Below are 23,645 nucleotides of genomic sequence, written 5' to 3'. Positions count from 1 at the left end.
CCCTCTCTCTCACTCTCCTTATCCCACCCCTTTAGGTGGTCACAAAGCACTGGGATGATCTCCTTGTGCTATGCGGCAGCTTCCCACTAGCTAACGGTTTTACATTTGGTAGTGTATGTATGTCCACGCCACTCTCTCATGTCATCCCAGCTTACACTTCCTCCTCCCTGTGTCATCAAGTCCATACTCTACATCTGCATCTTTATTCTTGTCTTGCCCCTAGGTTCTTCAGAAAGATTTTTTTCTTTAGATTCCATATATATGTGTTAACATATGGTAATTGTTTTTCTCTTTCTGACTTACTTCAATCTATGACAGACTCTAGGTCCATCCTCCTCACTAAAAATGACTCAGTTTCATTTCTTTTTATGGCTGAGTAATATTCCATTGTATATATGCACCACATCTTCTTCAACCATTTATCTGTCAATGGACACTTAGGTTGCTTCCATGTCCTGGCTACTGTAAATAGAGCTGCAATGAACATTGTGGTACATGACTCTTTTTGAATTATGGTTTTCTCAGGGTATATGCCCAGTAGTGGTATTGCTGTGTTGTATGGTAGTTCTATTTTTAGTGTTTTAAGGAACCTCCATACTGTTTTCCATAGTGGCTGTATCAGTTTACATTCTCATGAACAGTGCAAGAATGTTCCCTCTTCTCCACACCCTCTCCAGCATTTATTGTTTGTACATTTTTTGATGATGACCATTCTGACTAGTGTGAGGTGATACCTCATTGTAGTTTTGATTTGCATTTCTCTAATGATTAGTGATGTTGAGCATCCTTTCATGTATTTCTTGGCAATCTGTATATATTCTCTGGAGAAAAGTCTCTTTAGTTCTTCCATTTGTTTTTTTTTTTTTTTTTTTTTTGATATTGAGCTGCATGAGCTGCTTGTACATTTTGGAGATTGGTCCTATGTCAGTTGCGTCATTGGCAAATATTTTCTCCCATTCTGAGGGTTTTCTTTTCATCTTCTTTATGGTTTCCTGTGCTGTGCAAAAACTTTTAAGTTTCATTAGGTCCCATTTTTATTTGTGTTTTAATTTCCAGTTCTCTAACAGGTGGGTCACAAAGGATCTTGCTGTGATTTATGTCAAAGAGTGTTTTTCCTATGTTTTCCTCTTAGAGTTGTATAGTGTCTGCCCTTACGTTTAGGTCTTTAATCCATTTTGAGTTTATCCTTTTGTATGGTTTTAGGAAGTGTTCTAATTTCATTATTTTACATGTAGCTTTCCAGTTTTCCCAGTACCACTTATCGAAGAGGCTGTCTTTTCTACATTGTATATTCTTGCCTCCTTTATCAAAGATAAGGTGACTGCATGTGCATGGGTTGTCTCTGGGCTTTCTATCCTGTTCCACTGATCTATATTTCTGTTTTTGTGCCAGTACCATACTGTCTTGATTACTGTAGCTTTGTAGTATAGCTTGAAGTCAGAGAGCCTATTTCCTCCAGCTCCATTTTTCTTTCTCAAGCTTTCTCTTGCTATTCGGGGTCTTTTGTGTTTCCATTCAAATTGTGAAAATTTTGTTCTAATTCTGTGAAAAATGCCATTGGTTGTTTGATAGGGATGATTGCATTGAATCGTAGATTTCTTTGGGTAGTGTAGTCATTTTCACAATATTGATTTTTACAATCCAAGAACGTGGCATATCTCTCCATCTGTGTGTGTTTTCTTTGATTTCTTTCATCAGTGTCTTATAGTTTTATGCATACAGGACTTTTTTTCTCCTTAGATAGCTGTATTCCTAGGTATTTTATTCTTTTTGATGCAGTGATAAATGGGATAGTTTCCTTAATTTATGGTTCTGATTTTTCATTGGTAGTGTGTAGGAATGCAAGAGAATTCTGTGTATTAATTTTGTATCCTGCAACTTTACCAAATTCATTGATTAGCTCTAGTAGTTTTCTGGTAGCATCTTCAGGATTTTGTATGTATCGAATCATGTTGTCTGCAGTGATAGTTTTACTTGTTCTTTGCCAATTTAGATTCCTTTTATTTATTTTTCTTCTCTGATTCTGTGGCTAAAACTTCCAAAGTTATGTTGAATAAAAGTGGCAAGAGTGGACATCCTTGTCTTATTCCTGATCTTAGAGAAAATGCTTTCAGTTTTTCAGTTGAGAATGATGTTAGCTGTGGGTTTGTCATTTATGGTCTTTATTATGTTGAGGTAGGTTCCCTCTATGGCTAGTTTCTGGAGAGTTTTTTTTTTTTTAATCATAAATGGGTGTTGAATTTTGTGAAAAGTTTTCTGGGCATCTATTCAGATGATTATATGGTTTTTATCCTTCAATTCGTTAAATAGAGATGATGAAGACAGTAAAAAAGATCAATGCAACCAAAAGCTGGTTCTTTCAAAAGATTAAAAAAAAAAAAGATAAACCTTTAGCTAGACTCATCAAGAGAAAATGAGACAGGGCTCAAATCAATAAAATTAGAAATGAAAAATGAGAAGTTACAATGGACACCACAGAAATACAAAGGATCCTAAGAGAATGCTACAAATAACAATGCTCCAATAAAATGGACAATCTACAAGAAATGGTAAATTCTTAGAAAGGTACAACCTTCCTATACTGAACCAGGAAGAAATAGAAAATATGAACAGACCAGTCACAAGCACTGAAATTAAAACTGTGATCAAAAAATTCCACGTTGATTGATTTGTGTATATTGAAGAATCCTTCCATCCCTGGGATAAGTGCCACTTCATCATGGTGTATGATCCTTTTAATGTGCTGTCGGATTCGGTTTGCTAGTATTTTGTAGGGGATTTCTGTGTCTATGTTCATCAGTGATATTGGGCTGTAAATTTTTTTGTGGTGTTTTTGTCTGGTTTTCATATTAGAATACTGCGGGCCTCATAGAATGAGCTTGAGAGTATTTATTCCTTTGAAACTTTTTAGAATAGTTTGAGAAAGATAAGTGTTAACTTTTCTCTAAATGTTTGATAGAATTAGCCTGTGAAGTCATCTGGTCCTGGACTTCTGCTTGTTGGAATTTTTTTTATTACATTTTCAATTTCAGTACTTGTGTTGGTCTGTTCATATTTTCAATTTCTTCCTGGTTCAGTCTTGGTAGGTTGTAACTTTCTAAGAATTTATCCATTTCTTCTAGATTGTCCATTTTATTGGCATATTGTTACATGTAGTAGTCTCTTATGATCCTTTGTATTTCTGTGGTGTCCATTTTAACTTCTCTTTTTTCATTTCTAATTTTATTGATTTGAATCCTCTCCCTTTTTTCTTCATGGGTCTGGCTATAGATTTTGTTTATCTTCTTGTTTGTTTTATCAATTTTGTTTATCTTCTCAAAGAACCAGCCTTTAGTTTCATTGATCTTTGCTATTGTTTTCTTCATCTCTATTTCAGTTATTTTTGCTCTGATTGTTATGATTTCTTTCCTTCTACTAACTTTGGATTTTGATCTTCTTTCTCTAGTTGCTGTAGATATAAGGTTAGGTTGTTTATTTGAGATTTTTCTTGTTTTCTGATGTAAGATTATATTGCTATAAACTTCACTCTTAGAACTGCTTTTGCTGTGTCCAATAGGTTTTGGATCATCATGTTTTCATTTTCATTTTTCTCTAGTTATTTCTTTTAAATTTCATCTTTGATTTCTTCCGTGATCCATTGGTTGTTTAATAGCATATTGTTTAGCTTCCATGTGTTTTGTGTTTTTGCAATTTTTTTCTGTAACTTATTTCTAATAACATAGTGTTGAGGTCAGAAAAGATGCTTATATGATTTCAATTTTCTTAAATTTAATGTGACTTGATTTGTGACCCAAGATGTGATCTATCCTGGAGAATGTTCCATTTGCACTTAAGAAGAAAATGTATTCTGCTACTTTCAGATGGAATACCCTATAAATATCAATTCAGTCCTTCTGATCTAATGTGTCATTTATGGCTTGTGTTTCTTATTGATTTTCTGTCTGGATGATTTGTCTGCTGGTGTAAGTGAGGTGATAAAGTTCCCCACTATTATTGTGTCACTGTCGATTTCCCATTTTATGGCTGTTTGCATTTGCCTTATATATTGAGGTGCTCTTATATTGGGTGTATACATAGTTATAATTGTTATATCTTCTTCTTGGATTGATCCCTTGTTCATTATGTAGTGTCCTTCCTTGTCCTTTGTAATAGTCTTTATATTAAAGTCTATTTGTCTCATATGATTATTGTTACTCCAACTTTCTTTAGATTTCCATTTTCATGGAATATCTTTTTCCAAACCCTCACTTTCAGTCTGCATGTGTCCCTAGGTCTGAATAGGGTGTCTTGTAGACAGCATATATACAGGACTTGTTTTTGTATCCATTCATTCAGTCTGTCTTTTGGTTGGAGCATTTAATCCGTTTACACTTAAAGTAGTTATCAGTATGTATGTTCTTACTGCCATTTTTTAAATTGTTTAGGATTTCTTTTTGTTGGTCTTTCTTCCCTACTTTTGTACTCTTCTCTTGTGGTTTGATGACTATCTTTAGTTTTGTGTTTGGGTTGCTTTTTCTCTTTTTTTGTGTGTATCTATTGTCAATTATTTGATTTGCAGTTCCCATGAGATTTTGATATAGCAGTCTATATATGTATGTGATTGTTTTAATTGCTGGTCTCAATTTCAAATGCAATTCTCATTTCCTGCATTTGTACTCTCCTCTTCTCATGGTTGCTTGTCTTGATATCATATTTTTGTGTGGATGATTTCCTACTTTTACCATATGTTTACCTTTACCAGTGAGCTTTCTCATTTGTAATTTTCTTGTTTCTAGTTGTGGCTTCTTCCTCCCACCCCCCACTCATGAGACATTTCTTTAGCCTTTGTTGTAAGCCTAGTTTGATGGTGCTGAATTCTCTTAGCTTTTGTTTGTCTGTAAAGCTTTTTTTTTTTTTTTGGCTGAGCTATGCAGCTTGTGGGATCTTAGTTCCCTGACCAGGGATTCAACATGGGCCCTTGGCAGTGAGTGTATGGAGTCCTAACCACTGGAACCCCAGGGAATTCCCATGGTTGTCTGTAGAAATTTTTATTTCCCAACTGATTCTGAATGAGAGCCTAGCTGGGTACAGTATACTTGGTTGTAGGTTTTTCCCTTTCATCAATTAAATATATCCTGCCATTTCCTTTTGGCCTGCAGAGTTTCTGCTGAAAAGTCAGCTGATAACCTTATGGGAATTCCCTTGTATATAATTTGTTGCTTTTCCCTTGTTGCTTTTAATATTTTTCATTTGTATTTAATTTTTGTTAGTTTGATTGCTATATGTCTTGGTGTGTTGCTCCTTGAGTTTATCCTATATGGGGGGACTCTCTGTGCTTCCTGGAATTGGGTGACTGTTTCCTTTCCCATGTTAGGGAAGTTTGTGGCTACAATCTCTTCAAATATTTCCTCAAGCCCATTCCCTTTCTCTTCTTCTTCTGGGACCCCTATAATGTGAATGTTGGCATGTGTATTTATTTATTTATTTATATTTTGGTCACATTGCACAGCTTGCAGGATCTCTGTTCCCTGACCAGGAACTGAACCCAGGCCACAGCAGTTGAAGTACTGACACCTAACCACTATCCCACAATGGAATTCCCAGGTTGGTGTGTTTAATATTTAAGTCTCAGAAGTCTCTGAGACTGTCCTCATTTCTTTTCATTCTTTTTTCTTTATTCTGTTCTATGGCAGTGATTTCCACCGCCCTGTCTTCCAGCTCACTTATTTGTTCTTCTGCCATAGTTATTCTGCTATTGATTCCTTCTAGGTTATTTGTTAATTCAGTTATTGTGTTGTTCATCTCTGTTTGTTTGTTCTTTAGCTCTTCTAGGTCTTTTTAAAACATTCCTTGTATCTCCTTGATCTATGCCTCTACTCTTTTTCTGAGATCTTGGATCATCTTTACTAACATTGCTCTGAATTGTTTTTCAGGTAGATTGCCTATCTCCACTTCACTTAGTTATTTTTTCTGGGGTTTTACCTTGTTCCTTCATCTGGAACATATTCCTCTGCTTTCTCATTTTGTCTAACGTTCTTTGATTCCAATTTCCATTCCACAGGCTGCAGGCTTGTAGTTCTTCTTGCTTCTGCTGTCTGCCCCCTGGTGAATGATGCTGTCTAAGAGGCTAGTGTAGGCTTCCTGGTGGGAGAGACTGGTCCAGCCCACTGGTGGCTGGAGCTGGGTCTGGTCCATCTGGTGGGCAGGGCCATGTCATGGGGCATGTTTAGCAGATAACTGTGCTCTCAGTATGACTTTAAGCAGCTAGTATGCTGATGTGTGGTGCTTTGTTCCTGCCCTGTTGGTTGTTTGACTGAGGCATCCCAGGACTGGAGCCTGCAGGCTGTTGGGTGGGGCTGGTCCTGATGCTGAAATGGGGTCCTCTGGGAGAGCTCACACTGATCAACATTCCCTGTGACTTCTGCTACCAGTGTCCTTGCTCCCACAGTGAGCTACTATTGACCCTCACCTCCCCATGAGACCCTCCAAGACCCCTAGGTAGGTATAGCCTAGGTTCTATGGAAGTACTGCTTTGTGCTAGGTCCCAGTGCATGTGAGATCTTGTGTGCACCTTCCAAGTGTGGAGTCTCTGTTTCCCCAGTCTGTGGATTTCCTACACTAAACCCCTACTGGCCTTCAAAGCTAAATGTTTTGAGGTTTCTTCCTTCTGATGCCAGACCCTCACACTGTCTTGGAGGGTTATCTTTATGTGGGAACATTCCTGTGTAGCCTGCATAGGTTTAATAATTTTTGATGAGAGGGCTGTTTTTAGTATGGATGTCTGCCATCTCTTTCCTTAGTGTATGCTGGCCATTATCCCCTTGATAGGAGGTGTGACTTATGTTTTGGCAACTAGACCCTGCACTGGATGTTAAGCAGAGCCTCCCCTCTGCTCTGTGGTTGTCAATGCCCTGTCAGGGGCAAGGTCTTCTCCCTAGATGTTGGAATAGAGGCTTTGAGATCTGTCTCTTCATTGTGTTTCTGATCTGTGATGTGAGGTAGGCAGGATTGGAACACTCCCACTGGAGAGAAGGTACTGAGTATTCCATCTCTGGAGCTGTTCATCTGTGGGTGTGCTCTGTTGTGTCACCTTTCACACATTGTGTGAGCTCTCAGATTACACTGTTGTTGGCACTGCTCTAAGCCCCACCTTAATCGTGGTTATGCCAGCAATTGGTCCTGGTGTCTCTCATGCATTGTTTTCACAAGGCCACAGCATAGGTCCACTGAAGTCAGGTCCCATGATTGCAGTAATCATGGATCTGGACCTGCTGTGGGTGTTATGGAGGCAGCTCAGACTCTGGCTAGGCCCAACTCCCACATGTACATGCCCACAAATTCCACAGCTTCTAAAGCTAGACCCATCTTGGTTGTGAGAGCACTTGTCCATTCAGATGTTCTGCAGGTGCTGAGTTTACAAATCCAGTTGCAGGGGTATAAATCCATGGTTCTCCCAGCAATGAGGAGAGATTTTAGCCCTTCTCCTCAGTTGCATGGGCCCTGGGTTTCAGCTGTGGTTTCAGCCCCACCTCTGCTTGTGGGACACCCACAGACATCTGCTCCCAAGGCTGCCTCAACACACATGAGCCTGCCCAGGTGTGGGGGTGTGGGGGAGGCAGCAGCAGCCAGGGGCACAGGACCTTGTCCCAGTGGGGAGGGGATTGAAGAGGTGGTGGCAGCTGGGGGCACATGAGCCTGCTCCAGTTGGAGCCTTTCCTAGTACCCATGGAGGCAGGGGCCTGCACATGGGGAGAAAGGTTTTAATGGTGGTCCCACCCTTTGTGTGTCATTCAACAATGGTGCTTCACTTCTATGGTGGTTGGATCTTCCTCCATGAGAATTCCTGGTTGTGGAGCTCCTCACTCCTATCCCCTCAAGCTGTTTCTTCACAGCCAACCGTAGTCCTCTCCCCATGTCTGCTCTCCAAACCTCACATTCCAACACTCAGCCCCCATCTGCACTGGTGGATACACATTTCAGGCTGGGGTATGGAAGGTTGTGTCACAGACCACCTGTGTAGGTCTCACTTTGTCTTGCCTGCCACAGACCAGGTGCTGCACTCTCCTCCTGGCCCCTGAAGCTCCCCTTCTGTCCCACCTGATCTCCCCACCAGTGAGATACTATTACTATTCTTCAATACTATTTATTGAAGAGACTATATTTCTCCATTGTGTGGTCTTGTCATCCTTTTCAAAAATTGTTGACTGTATGTGCTTTCATTTATATCTGGACTATTTATTTTGTTTCACTTTTCTGTGTGCCTATTTTTATGCCAGTACTGTTTTGATCACTATAACTTTGTTATACAGTTTGAAATCAGGATGGGTAATGCCTCCTACCTTGTTGTCCTTTAAGAGGATTGCTTTGACAATTCAGGTGTTTTCATGGTTCCATACAAATTTCAGTATAGTTTTTCTTTTTTCTGTTCCTTTGAAAAATACCTTTGGAATTTTAATAGGGATTGCATTGATACTGCAGATCACTTTGGTTTGTATGGACATTTTAACACATTAATTCTTCCAATCCATAAGCATAGAATATTTTTTCCATTTATTTGAGTTTTCTTGAATTTCTTTCAATAATGTCCTATGGTTTTTAGTGTACAGATGTTTTATCACCTTAGTTAAATTATGGATGACAGTTTTAAAGTGCTTTAAAAACGCAGCTAATTTGGAAATCTATACTCTTCAAAACATTATTTAAAAAACGAATGTAAGTGAAACTTCTGCTTCTATGCATGAAGGAGTAAGGAAGTCTGGAATAACCCTTTTGCAGTTAAAAATTTTAAAAAGTGAACCAAATATAGGAAAAAGCTATTTTTCAGACAAAAGGGAGAACAAGACAATAATCACTTGGAAAACACAAACAAATGTAATGAACCTAAAATCACCAAAGATTTCTGCTTTGAGATAATCCCTAGACTATCTCATATGTAGAGACAAACTAAAGAGAATTTGAGAATCACATTGAGTTGAGGAGAAATAGAAAAGATGAGGGAAGTGAGAAATTACAGGATCCAGTGTCTGAGGGAAGGAAGCTACATAGACTACAGGCTCTACAATTAGCATGGGGAATCCCTTAGGTCTTTGGCTGAATTCCAATCTTTGCATGCAGAGGATAAAGCCCCACAGATCAGGCAAAAACAACTTATGAGGAAAATTAATTACCAAGGATCTGTCAAAAAATTTCCTTAGCTCACAGAGGGCTGAAAATAATTTATCTTACTTCCAGCTAAAGGAGAAAGATCTTGTTGAATACATGCAACATCAGTAGAGACCCCAGAAAGGCTATTCCTAAGAAGCAGAGACAAATTAGAACTAGAATAAAGCTAATTCTAAGCCTTCCATAGAGAGCTAACAAGTACTAAAATTATCAAATTAAGTCCCAAGTTATTTAACTGCCTGCCAGAAAAAGTTCAATAGTATTAGAAAGATGACAACAAAATCCAGCACTCAGCAACATAAAATTCACAATGACTGGCATTGAATCAGTATTTCCTAGCTATTTAAAGAAGCCATAAAGTATAATCAATAAGGAGTTAAATCAGTCAATTGAATCAGAAATTGCAGGGAAGATAAAATTACAAGACAAGAACACTAAAACAGCTATTATAACTATACTTTATATTCTCATACTTGTAAAAGAAAACATGAACATAATGAGAAAAGAAAGAATAGATATAAAAAAACAAAATGCATCTTCTAGAGAATACAATCTCAGAAATGAAAAAAAATGGGATTAACAACATGTCTAGAGTTTAGCTAAACTCTTCCATGATATTGCTGTCTTGGCATCCATTTTGTATGCCCAAGCAGCCTATAGTGATGTTAAACTGATGCTAGCCCCCTCATAAAAGTGCATGCTCTAAATGGCAGCACACAGAGTCACAAGCAAATGCAAGTTCCTGATGTGATTTCTCCAAAAGCTCTTGTAATCAAACAGTCTCTCCTGCCTCCTAGTGTCTTTTATTTTGTGCCCCTTAGAAAGAACCTTGTAGAACTTATTAAACACTGCTCTTTTGGTTTGAATTGACCAATCTGGTCTTAGGCCAAGAACCCCAAAACATTTTACACACACACCCTAATAAAGGCATGTGTCCCGGGTCCTGTTTCTCTGTGCACTTTGCCTTGACTTCTCTATGTAACCTCTTGATGCATGACAGACACTTCCTCCAGGACCTGTGAATAATGAAATTCTCAATTTCAATTTCTCTTGTCTATTTTTGAATCATGTCTCACCATCCAGACCCTGTGCTCCAATTTAGAATTGATAATTTGACAAATTCATAAGAGAAGATTAGACATTTCAAAAGAAAAGATTAGTGAACTTGAAGATATAGCAAAAGAAATAATCCAAAATGAGGCACAGAAGTAAAAAAGAAGAAAAAAATGAACAGAAATTTAGTGAGCTGTGGGACAATATCAAGCTGTCTAAATATGTGTAATTGGAGTCCCAAAAGGAAGATGTGATGTATAGACAATTAATTTGAAAAAATAATGGCCAAATGTTTCCAAATTTGAAACAAATTATAATCCAGGAGAATTAAGAATTTATACAAACCAGAGACAGAAGAAATATTGGAAATGCATTGCTACACACAGCACACACGATAAATGGAAAATAACAGTAAAAAAGAGAAAATCTTAAATGCCACCAAAGGGAATTCCCTGGCAGCCCATAGGTTAAGACTCAGTGCTTTCAATGCCATGGGCCCAGGTTTGATACACAGTTGGGGAGCTAAGATCCCACAAGCCATGCAGTGTGGCCAAAAATGAAAAAAAAATAAGGCAGCCAGAGAAAAAAGTCATATTAAGGGAACAAAATGAGAATGACAGCTGCCTTTATTTTGACACTGTGAAAGCCAGAAGACAATGGAGTAACATCTTTAAACGTACTGAAAGAAAAAAATCAAACTGGAGCATAATACCCAGTAAAATTCTTTTTAAAAATAAAAGTAAAATAGTGGCATTTTCATACAATGGCTGAATTAATTACCAGATGATTTGAACTACAAGAAATGTTAAAACAAGTTCTTCAGGGAGAAGGAAAAGGATTCTAGATGGAAATTTGGATCTCCACAGAGAAATGAAGAGGGTCAGAAATGGTAAATATGTAAGTAAATAATAAATAATAAAAAAATTAGTAAAAATGTTTGAATATCTGTATTGTTTGTTTACTGAGTAAACTGTTAAAATTTGATTTTCAGAAAGTTTAGCTCACTATTTTTATACAAATATAAAAGGAACAGGTGTCAAAGATTGTATTTAATTCATCAATTAATGAGGGGACCAGAAAGATTGTAAAACCAGTTAATTTGAGAAGCTAATTATGTATAGACAATCAAAAAAACTTTTAGGAAAAAATTGCTATTTTATTTATTTATTTATTTTAACTTTTTATTTTATATTGGAGTATAGCCAATTAACAATGTTGTGATATTTTCAGGTGCACAGCAAAGTGACTCAGCCATACATATTCATGCATCCATTCTCCCCCAGACTCCCATCCCATCCAGGCTGCCACATAACATTGAGCAGTGTTCCCTGTGCTATATAGCAGTTCCTTGTTGGTTATCCTATTTAAATAAGGCAGTGTGTACTTGTCAATCCCAAACTCCTTAACTGTGCCTTCCCTCCATCCTGCCCAACCTGGTGACCATAAGTTCATTCTCTAAGTCTGTGAGTCCATTTCTATTTTGTAAATATGTTCATTTGTATCATTTCATTTTAGATTCTGCATACAAGCAATACCATATCCTATTTCTCTTTCTCTGTCTGACTTACTTCACTGAGTATGACAATCTCTAGGTCCATCCATGTTGCTGCAAATGGCATTATTTCATTCCTTTTATGGCTGAGTAATATTCCACTGTATGTATACACCACATCTTCTTTATTCATTCCTCTGTCAATAGACATTTAGGTTGCTTCCATGTCTTGGCTATTATAAACAGTGCTGCAATGAACATTAGGGTGCATGTATCCTTTCGGACCATGTTTTTCTCCAGATATACGTCTAGGAGTGGAATTGCAAGGTCATATGGTAGCTCTATTTTTAGTTTTTTAAGGAACATCCATACTGTTCTCCACAGTGGCTGTACCAATTTACATTCCCACCAACAGTGTAGGAGGGTTCCCTTCTCTCCACACCCTCTACAGAATTTATTGTTTGTGGATTTTTTGATGATAGCCACTTTGACTGGTATGAGGTAATATCTCATAGTTTTGATTTGTATTTCTGTAATTGTTGGCAATGTTGAACATCTTTTCATGAGCCTCTTGGCCATTCATATGTCTTTCTTGGAAAAATGTCTATTTAGGTCTTCTGTCCAGTTTTTGATTGGGTTGTTTGTTTTGATGATATTAGGCCTCATGAGTTGTTTGTACATTTTTGAGATTAATCCCTTGTCAGTCACATCACTTGCAAATATTTTCTCCCAATCTGTAGGTTGTCTTTTTGTTTTGTTTATGGTTTCCTTTGCTGTGCAAAAGCTTTTGAGTATAATTAGGTCACATTTGTTTTTATTTCCATTTCTCTGGGATATGGATCAGAAAAGATATTACTGTGATTTATGTCACAGAGTGCTCTGCCTATGTTTCATTTGAGGAGTTTTATAGTGTCTGGTTTCAAATTTAGATCTTTAATATATTTGGAGCTTATTTTTGTGTATGGTGTTAATGAATGATCTAATTTCACTTTTTTTACATGTAGCTGTCAGTTTTCCCAGCACCATTTGTTGAAGAGACTGTCTTTCCACCATTGTTTAGTCTTGCCTCCTTTGTCATACATTAATTGACCAGAGGTGCTTAGGTTAATTTCTGGGCTTTCTATCCTGTTCCCTTGATCTATACTTCTATTTTTGTGCCAGTACCATACTGTTTTGATGACTCAAGCTTTGTAGTATAGTCTGAAGTCAGGGAGCCTGATTCCTCCAGCTCCAGTTTTCTTTCTCAAGATTGCTTTGGCTATTCGGGGTCTTTTGTGTCTCCATACAAATTTTAAGATTTTTTTTGTTCCAGTTCTCTGAAAAATGCCATTGGTAATTTGATTGGGAATGCATTGAATCTGTAGATTACCTTGGGTAGTATAGTCATTTTGAGAATATTTGTTCTTCCAATCCAAGAACATGGTATATCTTTCCATCTGTTGTGTCTTCAATTTCTTTCATCAGCATCTTATATTTTTCAGAATACAGGTCTTTTGTCTCCTTAGGTAAGTTTATTCCTAGGTATTTTATTCTTTTTGATGCAATGGTAAATGGGATTGGTTCTTGAATTTCTCTTTCTGATCTTTCATTGTTAGTGTATAGAAATGCAACAGATTTCTGTGTATTAATTTTGTATCCTGCAACTTTGTGAAAATTCATTGATGAGCTCAAGTAGTTTTCTGGTAGCATCTTTAGGATGTTCTATGTATAGTATCATGTCTTCCGAAACAGTGACAGTTTAGCTTCTTCTTTTCCTATTTGGATTCCTTTTATTTCTTTTTCTTCTCTGATTTCCATAACTAGGACTTCCAAAACTATGTTGAATAAAAGTGATGAGAGTGGGCATCCCTTTCTTCTTCCTGATCTTAGAGGAAATGCTTTCATGTTTTCACCATTGAATATGATGTTAGCTGTAGGTTTGTCATATATGGCTTTATTATGTTGAGATAGGTTCCCTCTATGCCCACTTTCTGGAGAGTTTTTATTATAAATCAGTGTTTAATTTTGTCAAGAGCTTTTTCTGCATCTCTTGAGATGATCATAAGGTTTTTATTCTTCAATTTGTTGACGTGGTGTATCACATTGATTGATTTGCAGATATTGAAAATTTCCTTGCATCCCTGGGATAAATCCCACTTGATCATGGTGTATGAACCTTTTAATGTATTGTTGGATTCAAATTGCTAGTATCTTTTGAGGATTTTTGTGTCTGTTTTCATCAATGATATTGGCCTGTAATTTTCTTTTTTAGTGGTATCTTTGCCTGGTTTTGGTATCAGGGTGATGGTGGCCTCATAGAATGAGTTTGGGAGTTTTCCTTCCTCTGCACAAAATTTCTGTTTTAGATACAAAACATGTTAATTCTTACAAGGCCATACAATGTAACCTTTGGAATTATCTGTTTCAACAGACAGAAATTATTTGCACCTCCACTACACCAAATCTGTATGTTACAATGTAACTTTACTAATTTTGGGACTTTTAACCAATATCAGTGACTTAAACTAGGTTAATTTTTCTAAATAATCTTTGAGTGGAATTTGCCCTGTATAACATTAAAAGACATAATGCCCATAGGTTTATTTTACTTTCAAGTTTTGGATAATATTTCATAGTAAATGAATGGATAAATATAATTTTCTTCTAGGATAAAAGTAGACTTTTTAATATCTATCTGAATGAGACTTGGATTGATGAGCTAATAAAAAAGGCCAATATTGAAAACCAGAGGAATCATGGGGTATCTCACCAAACAAAGGAAAATATAGAATTACTATAAGATTTGAGAGAATGGTAGATTTTAGGTGAAATTCAAATGAAGCAGTGCTTCATGGGCAAAGCAGGACAGCATGTAAAGGGACCAACATCTGATCTGGATTTCAAAGTGGACCCAAGATCCTGTGTCCTTGGGAAGAGATAGTTAGTATAGATGTGGGATGTTATACCCAGAAATCTTTTATCAATCAGAGTACATTAGATGGAAATCAAGGTCTCTTATCTGGGTCAAAGTAATTTAGATCCTCCAGGTAAAATTAGGTTATTTTATTCTTCCTGATAGTGTCTCAAACAGTGATGTTTCTGATAGTCTATGATTTTAGAGAGAGCCGTAGTCACTCAAAGAAAGGGGTTGTTATGATACTTTACAGCTGCAATGGGACTTGGGAAAGCATATTGTTTCCTGTTAACTTTTGACTGGCTTTATCTTTGTCTCTTATTTCAGTCAGATAAATAGCAACAGCAGACTTCTACAGTCCAAATTGATTTTAAATTCCTCAAGTCAATTTGGACAGTCTCATTTCAGAATCTAGGTATTAGTATTAAAATAGTGCTTGAATTTCCACAGCTCCTTTAGTCAACTGAATATCCCAATTATGACCTAAGTTGCTACCCCTTTTCCCTCTGCCAAGAATGATGAACTCTTGTGATTTTATGTCTGGATTGGTATCTAGAACATGGTGCTTTCAGACATCTCTATGTAGATATATGCTTCCCTCTTAAGAGGATACCAGTATGCTGAGGAAGAGTGAGTGAGAGTCAGAGACTTGTTTATAAATAGGGTGGGGCCCCAGGTAGCAATAGTTGATAAGTGGTAAGCAAGTACAGAGGGTACCCTTGCCTACCTGGCGTGAGGTTTGAAATAGATAAGGTTGTTTACTAGGAAGCTGTTTTAGGGGGCCATGTTTGCATATATTCTGAGACATGGTGCAAATTTATACCAGAAAACAAAGGTTTGCAATAGTGATTGAGCGAGGACTTGTGCATCAGTATCACCTGGAGAACTTTTTCTCACTTGCCTGCCACTGACCATTACTCATTTATCTTGTCCTTAGGTAAGCCCCTAGTTGAGAAAAATTGATTGAGAGAAAATGATGAATAATTTCAGAATTGCAAATATGACTAATATATAAATAAGCTTTTAATTTGTATTTGATTGCAAATATTAGAATGCTGGAATATTGAACTTATGAGCCCATTGAACTGTTGTGGAAGAAAAATTCTTCTTCTACCCTCTTATGTATGTAGCTGGAACATGCAAGTTAAATTGACAAAAGACAGATTAACAGGAGAAAAGATATATTAATGTCTTTAATTTTCACGTAGGGGAGGGGGCTTCACACACACAAAAATAGTAAAAACCAAAGAGGCAGTTATACCAGGGAGATTATATATCATTTTAACAAAGAATGATAAACTGTGAAGAAGGGACTAGACAAAGGAAAAGTGGGTTTGGGATCCTAAGGGTGGTAAATAGTGAGATGTTAACTAGGAAAATATAGTAGATAGGGTTGTTTAGTAAGATTTGTTATGAAGATTCAAGCCATTCTCTTTTTTTTTTTTTTTTTTTTGCAGTATGCGGGCCTCTCACTGCTGTGGCCTCTCCCGTTGTGGAGCACAGGCTCTGGATGCGCAGGCTCAGCGGCCATGGCTCACGGGCCCATCCGCTCCGTGGCATGTGGGATCTTCCTGGACTGGGGCACGAACCCGTGTCCCCTGCATCGGCAGGCAGACTCTCAACCACTGCACCACCAGGGAAGCCCAAGCCATTTTCTTTTGATAAGAGTTGTTCACTTCCTGGAAAGGGAGAGGGGAACACTTTTACAAATGGAAATGTATGCCCTGCTTTTTGGTAGATAAGGGCAGGGCAGAGATCTCCTCCTGTGTTTGCTCTTTCTTAATTGCCTTTAACTCAAAATAATCCTCATGTCAAAGTGGTATATTTTGAGGTGGCATATTCTGACCCACGTCAGTAACTTCCAAATAGTTCACTTTCAAATAGCTCTTTAAATATTTTTGGAATGCATTCCCTTATAGAAAAAATGTCTTAAATGATGGTGATGTTTCTTGTAGCTCATGAAGTTGAGTTATCACATTAAGTGCCTGAAATAATGTGTATTTGTAGCATAAAATAATATAAACCCAAACTCCAAGAATATACAGATGAAATGAAACAGAAAAAAACTCTCTCGCTCCTCAGAAAACAATGGTAAATCCTTTATTTTGAACTCTTGTCCTTGTGCTTGAGGAAAAGAAGATTTAGAGGAGTATGAGGCCTGAGATACTATATTACTGTTGAGCTTCTATAATATAAATTGTTAAATTTATATTATAAATTTTGGTCACTTTTAAGTGCCTTACAGTAGAACATGATGTTGTCAATGAAAAAATAATCAGTCAATCTAAGATAAATGGAAAATTTTATTTGAGCCAAATTAAGGATTATAACCCGGGAACAACATCTCAGAAAACTCTGAGAACTGTTCTGCCCATTAGAAGTCAAGGCACAGTTATATAAGTTTTTTGAGACAAAGGTCTGGACATTAAATGATGTATTATTGACCGTGTACACAAGCCAGACATAAGCATCATTGTGGCCCCTTACAAGAGCAAGAAGGAATGTTATCTTTTAAGGAGTTGTCTTTTTGGTGCTAGGAGAATGTTGCTCTTTATGGTGGAGCAAGTATTTCTGCCAGTGGTGTTGGGGGTCTGCTTGATGCATAATGCAGATCCACAGTGCAGAATAGGGGGGAAAGAGGAGGCCAAAGGGCAGAGAAAAATGTTTATGTTTAAATTTTTCTGGCCTTGCCATAAGATATGAATTTTATTTCACAATTTCCCCCTTTTGATCATTAATCTTTCAATAGAAAGCATTAGGTGATCAAATATTTGGCCCCTTAATGCTCGGGTGGATGCTTGCCTGTCCGGGTCAATCATGTTCCTCAATGCCAAGTCCTAATAACACAGTTCTATCTTTTGGGGGGCAATGCTAGCAGAATGTTCAGCAAGGTCCTACAGTAAATTCCCAGTAGAATAGAAAATATGAACAGACCAATCACAAGTACTGAAATTTAAACAGTGATAAAAATCTTCCAGCAAACAAAAGTACAGGACCAGGTAGCTTTATAGGTGAACTCTATCAAACATTTAGAGAAGAATTAACACCTATACTTCTCAAAATATTCCAAAAATTTGCAGAGGAATCAACACTCCCAAGCTCATTCTATGAAGCCACCATCACCTGATATCAAAACCAGACAAAGACATCACCAATAAAAGAAAATTACAAGTTAATATCACTGATGAACACAGACTCAGAAATTCTCAACAAAATAAGAGCAAGTCAAAACCAACAACAAATTTAAAAGAACATACACCATGATCAAGTGAGATTTATGCCAGGGATGCAAGTCTTCAATATACATAAATAAATCAATGAGATACACCACATTAACAAACTGAAGAATAAAAACCATATGATCATCTCAATAGAGGCAGAAAAAGTTTTTGACAAAATTCAACACACATTTATGATAAAAACTCCAGAATGTCAGCATAGAGGGAACCTACCTCAACATAAAAAAGACCATATATGAAAAAGTCACAGGTAACATCATTTTCAACAGTGAAAAGCTGAAAGTATTTCCTCTAAGATCAGGAAAAAGACAAGGATGTCCTCTCACTACTTTTATTCAACATAGTTTTGGAAGTTTTAGCCACAGCAATCAGAGAAGAAAAAGAAATAAAAGGAATCCAAATCAGAAAAGAAAAAGTAAAGCTGTCACTGTTTCCAGATGACATGATACTATACATAGAGCATCTTAAAGATGCTACTAGAAAACTACTAGAGCTCATCAATGAATTTGGTAAACTTGCAGGATAAAAATTAATGCACAAAAATATTTTGCATTTCTATACATTAAAATGAAAGATCGCAAAGGGAAATCAAGGAAAAAATCCCATTTACCATCACATCAAAAAGAATAAAATACCAAGGAATAAACCTACCTAAGGAGGTAAAAGACCTGTACACAGAAAATTATAAGACACTGATGAAAAAATCAAAGATGACACAAACAGATGGAAAGATATGACATGTTCATGGATTGGAAGAATCAATATTTTCAATATAACTATACTACCCAAATCAATCTACACATTCAATGCAATCCTTATGAAATTACCAATAGCATTTTTCACAGAAGTAGAACAAAGAATTTTACAATTTGTATAGAAACACACAAAAAATCCCAAAGAGCCACAGCAGTACTGAGAAAGAAAAATGGAGCAGAAAGAATCAGTCTCCCTGACTTCAGACTATACTACAAATCTACAGTAATCAAGACAGTATGGTATTGGCACAAAAACAGACATATAGATCAATGGAACAGAATAGAAAGCCCAGAGATAAACCCACGCACATATGGTCACCTAATCTATGAAAAACGAGGCAAGAATATGCAGTGGAGAAAAGACAGCCTCTTCAATAACTGGTGATGTGAAAACTGGTTATCTACATGTAAAAGAATAAAATTAGAACATTCCCTAACACCATACATAAAAATAAACTCAAAATGGATTAAGGACCTAAATGTAAGGTCAGATAATATAAAACCCTTAGAGGAAAAAACTGGCAGAGCACTCTTTGACATAAATCACAGCAAGACTGTTTTTGACCCACCTCCTAAAGCAATGAAAATAAAAACAAAAATAAACAAATGGGACCTAATTAAACTTAAAAGCTTTTGCAAAACAAAGGAAACCATAAATAAGATGAAAAGACAACCCTCAGAATGGGAGAAAATATTTTCCAACTAAGCACCTGACAAGAGATTAATCTCCAAAATATACAAACCGCTCATGTAGCTCATATCAAAAACAAACAAACAAACAAACAACCCAATTAAAAAATGGGCAGAAGACTTAAATAGACATTCCTCCAAAGAAGACGTACAGATGGCCAAGAAACACATGACAGGATGCTCCACATCACTAGTTATTAGAGAAACACAAACCAAAACTACAAGGAGGTACCACCTTACACCAGTCAGAATGGCCATCATTAAAAAATGTACAAACAATAAATGCTGGAGAGGGTTTGTAGAAAAGGGAACCCTCTTACACTCTTGGAGGGCTTGTAAATTGATATAGCCAGTATGGAGAACAGTATGGAGGTTCCTTAGAAAGCTAAAAATAAAGCTACCATGTAACCCAGCAATCCCAGTCCTGGGTATGTACCCAGAGAAAACCATAATTCAAAGAGGTACATGCACCCTATTGTTCATTGCAGCAATATTTACAATAGCCAGGACATGGAAGCAACCTAAATGTCCATCAACAGAAGAATAACGTAGATGTACATATATACAATGGAATGTTACTCAGCCATAAAAAGGAACTAAACTGTGCAATTTGCAGAGCCGTGAATGGACCTAGAGACTGTCATACAGAGTGAAGTAAGTGAGAAGGAGAAAAACAAATTTTGTATAATATCGCTTATATGTGGAATCTAGAAAAATGATACAGATAAACTTTTTTGCAAAGCAGAAATAGAGACACAGACAAAGAGAACGGATGTGTGGATACCAGGGGTGGATGGGGGATGGGATGAATTGGGAGATTGGGTTTGACATATATGCACTACTATGCATAAAATAAATAACCTGTAAGAACCTACTGTATAACACAGGGAACTCAACTCAGTTCTCTGTGGTGACGTAAATGGGAAGGAAATCCAAAAAAGAGGGGATATATGTATATGTATATCTGATTCACTTTGCTGTACAGCAGAAACTAACACAACATTGTAAAGCAACTATACTCCAATAAATATTAATAAAAAAATAAACACATGGGACCTAATTAAACTTAAAAGCTTTTGCACCACAAAGGAAACCATACACAAAATGAAAAGACAACCATCAGAATGGGAGAAAATATTTGCTAATGAAGTGACCAACAGGGATTAATCTCCAAAATATGCTAACAGCATATGTGGTTCAATATCAAAAAAAACCCAATCAAAAAATGGGCCCAATATCTAAATAGACATTTCTCCAAAGAAGACATATAGATGGCCAAAAAGCCCATGAAAGGATGCTCAACATCACTAATTACTTGAGAAATGTAAATCAAAACTACAATGAGTTATCACATCACACTGCTTAGAATGGCAATCATCAAAAAAATCTACAAAAAGTAAATGCTGGAGAGGGTGTGGAGAAAAGGCAACCCTCCTACGCTGTTGGTGGATTGTAAATTTGTACAACCACTATGGAGAACAGTATGAGGTTCCTTAAAAAACTAAAAATAGAACTATCATACAATCCAGCAATCCCTCTCCTGCACATATATCTGGAGGAAACCATAATTCAGAAGGATACATGCACCCCAATATTCACTGCAGCACTATTTACAATAGCCAGGACATGGAAGCAACCTAAATGTCCATCAATGGATAAATGGATAAAGAAGATGAGGTACATATATACAATGGAATATTACTCAACCGTAAAAAGAATGAAAGAATGTCATTTGCAATGACACTGATGGACCTAGAAATTGCCATACTGAGTGAATTCAGTTAGAAAGAGAAAGACAGTATCATATGTTTTCACTTATATGTACAATCTAAAAAAGTTGTGCAAGTGAACTTATTTACAAAACAAATCGAGTCACAGATGTAGAACACAAAACTTATGGTCATGAAGGGAGAAAGGCAGGGAGGGATAAATTGGGAGATTGGGATTGACATATACATATTACTATATATAAAATAGTTTATAAGGACCTACTGTATAGCACAGGTAACTCTACTCAATACTCTGTAATGGCCTATATGGGAAAAGTTTCTAAGAAAGAGTGGATATATGTATAACTGGTTCACTTTCCTGTACAGCAGAAACTAAGACAGCATTGTAAATCAACTATCCTACAATAACAATTAATTTCAAGAAAAACAAAAAAAAATATTGTCTTGCTATAAAATGTGAATTTTATTTCGCCATTTCCCCCTTTTGATCATTAATCTTTCAATAGGAAGCATTAGGTGATCAGATATTTGGTCTCTCAATGCCAGGGTGGTAAACTCGGCCCTGAGTTCATCATGGTCTTCAGTGCCCAGTCCTACTCGCCCAGTTTTCATTTTTTGGTGGATTATACTAGTAGAATCTTCAGCAAGGTCCTACAGTCAATTCCAAGTGGTCCAATAAGATTTAAGCCAATTTTCCTAATATGTAAATTGTGTATGTCCATTATGTTAGACACTCTAAATGTGATCAAAATTTCAAGTGTTTTAGAAATCGTTATCTTAGTACCAGTAGGTGACACAAAGCACAAAAAGCAAGAAACTATCACCTTATAAGCTCCACAAACTAATTAAAATTGCCAGTAGGACCAACAACATAATTAGCAAAGATTTAAGCCAGGATCCTCCTGACACGAACCAGGAGGAAAGAGGAGTGTTCAGAGCTGAAGTCTGACTCTTTATATGGGTCATAAGTTGGTTACATTTGAAGACTCAACGGGTATAAAGTTGCAGCATTCAGTATGTATTATAGCACAAATTCTCCCTTGAAAAGCAGTTAAAATATTAAGGCCCAGGCGATTCTGTAAGACTACATTTCTTATCATGGAGACTTCCGAATTAAGCAAGTTAATGGCTTGATTACCATCTTTCAAAGCTTGCTGAGTAAATTTAGTTAAATTATGTATGTGACTAATGATACCATCTATTCCAAGTGAAGGAACAAAGATTGAGATCAAATGATCATACCATTGGAAAACTGATTGAGACCAGTGTGCCCATATTAAAGACAGATTGACAGGGGTTGTTTCCAAGACGATCTTGGTGACCTTGAGCCTAAGGGAAACCAATTATGTATCTTCCTATCCAAGCTGGGGGGAGAGCCAAGGTCATAAACTTGTTCCATAAATCTATTGTGCCCTGTTAGGAGCTACCCAATACTCCACATCTAATGAAAAGGAGTATTTATGGTCACATTCAGAACTGGCATTATCAGTTGGCCAGGTAAGGGGGTCTCACTTAGTGATATTAGTGGTAACATTAGCTTGCATGCTACTAGAGTTTCTTTCTTTTAAAATAAAATTTCTAAGGGCTATCTAATTAGAGCCTTGGAGAGGAGAATTCCAACAAGGCAACCTGGGAACACTGGACATAGGTAATTGGCCACAAATCCAGCAATTTGATGGATTTTTGAAACTTATATGCAATTGAGCCAAGAAATACATTTATTCATAAGCAAAAGGGTGAGCAATTGTCAAAGTAATCAGTATACAGTCCTGGTCCAGCATCTTGGGTCAGCTGTCTACTTCAGATGTCATCTTCTTCTCCTGGTTTGGTAGTGTTGGTCTTAGTTGAAGTCAGGTGTCAGAAACAGGAATTGCAGTTCATTCAGGAGAGGTCTGATGTGGTCCTTTCCAATGTGGCTGTAAATAGTCCTTTATCTGATGTCTTTTCCAGTATGCATGATCACCTGGTTGTAGGTCACAGAGAATCCAACCTTAATCAAAAGTTAGATTACTGTGATAACTTGAGAAAGAGGCTTAGACTGTCCTTCTAACAACTAAGTTTTAAAAGGAGCTATCTGGGAAGTGAGTTTTAGCCAGTAAATACAGACCTTAATTAACAAAATTAAAATTCAACATCTACTGAAACATAATCCTTTTCTTTCTATAATTATCTTCATTTCTACAAAATATAGCTAAATTAAGACTAATTTGGTTGCAAAAAAGTTCTGGTTAATTGATCACATAGGCTCTTTTAAATTGGCTTTGCTGGAACTTTTCATAATAAATCTCAGATTGAAATTTAAAAAACCTTAATGCCAGGAAAGACACACCAAGAGTATGTCACAGATTCCAACTGTAATATCTATAGATTTAGGTGATAGATTTTGATGAATTCCTCTCTTCTCAAGGTCCCCCAAATAGAGATTCCTGTACCTGTTAGGAGGTGGCCTTCCATATATATCTGAGAAAGCTGATGGGAACTTAAGAGTTTCCAAATTCTGGAGGGATCAGGTAGAAAGAAAAGATAAATATTTAACTTCTACTTACAGAGGTGTAATTTAAAGATTTCCTTATACCTGGAAAACACAGGTTACAAACCAGTAATATTTCAGACAAAAAACCAAAAATTATAACCATACCTATAGTTTTGCTC

This window comes from Stenella coeruleoalba (genome assembly GCF_951394435.1).
Source record: "Stenella coeruleoalba genome assembly, chromosome: X".
In the NCBI taxonomy this organism is placed as follows: Eukaryota; Metazoa; Chordata; class Mammalia; order Artiodactyla; family Delphinidae; genus Stenella; species Stenella coeruleoalba.
The sequence above is the reverse complement of the archived record's forward strand: the minus strand, read 5'-3'. Positions refer to the sequence as shown.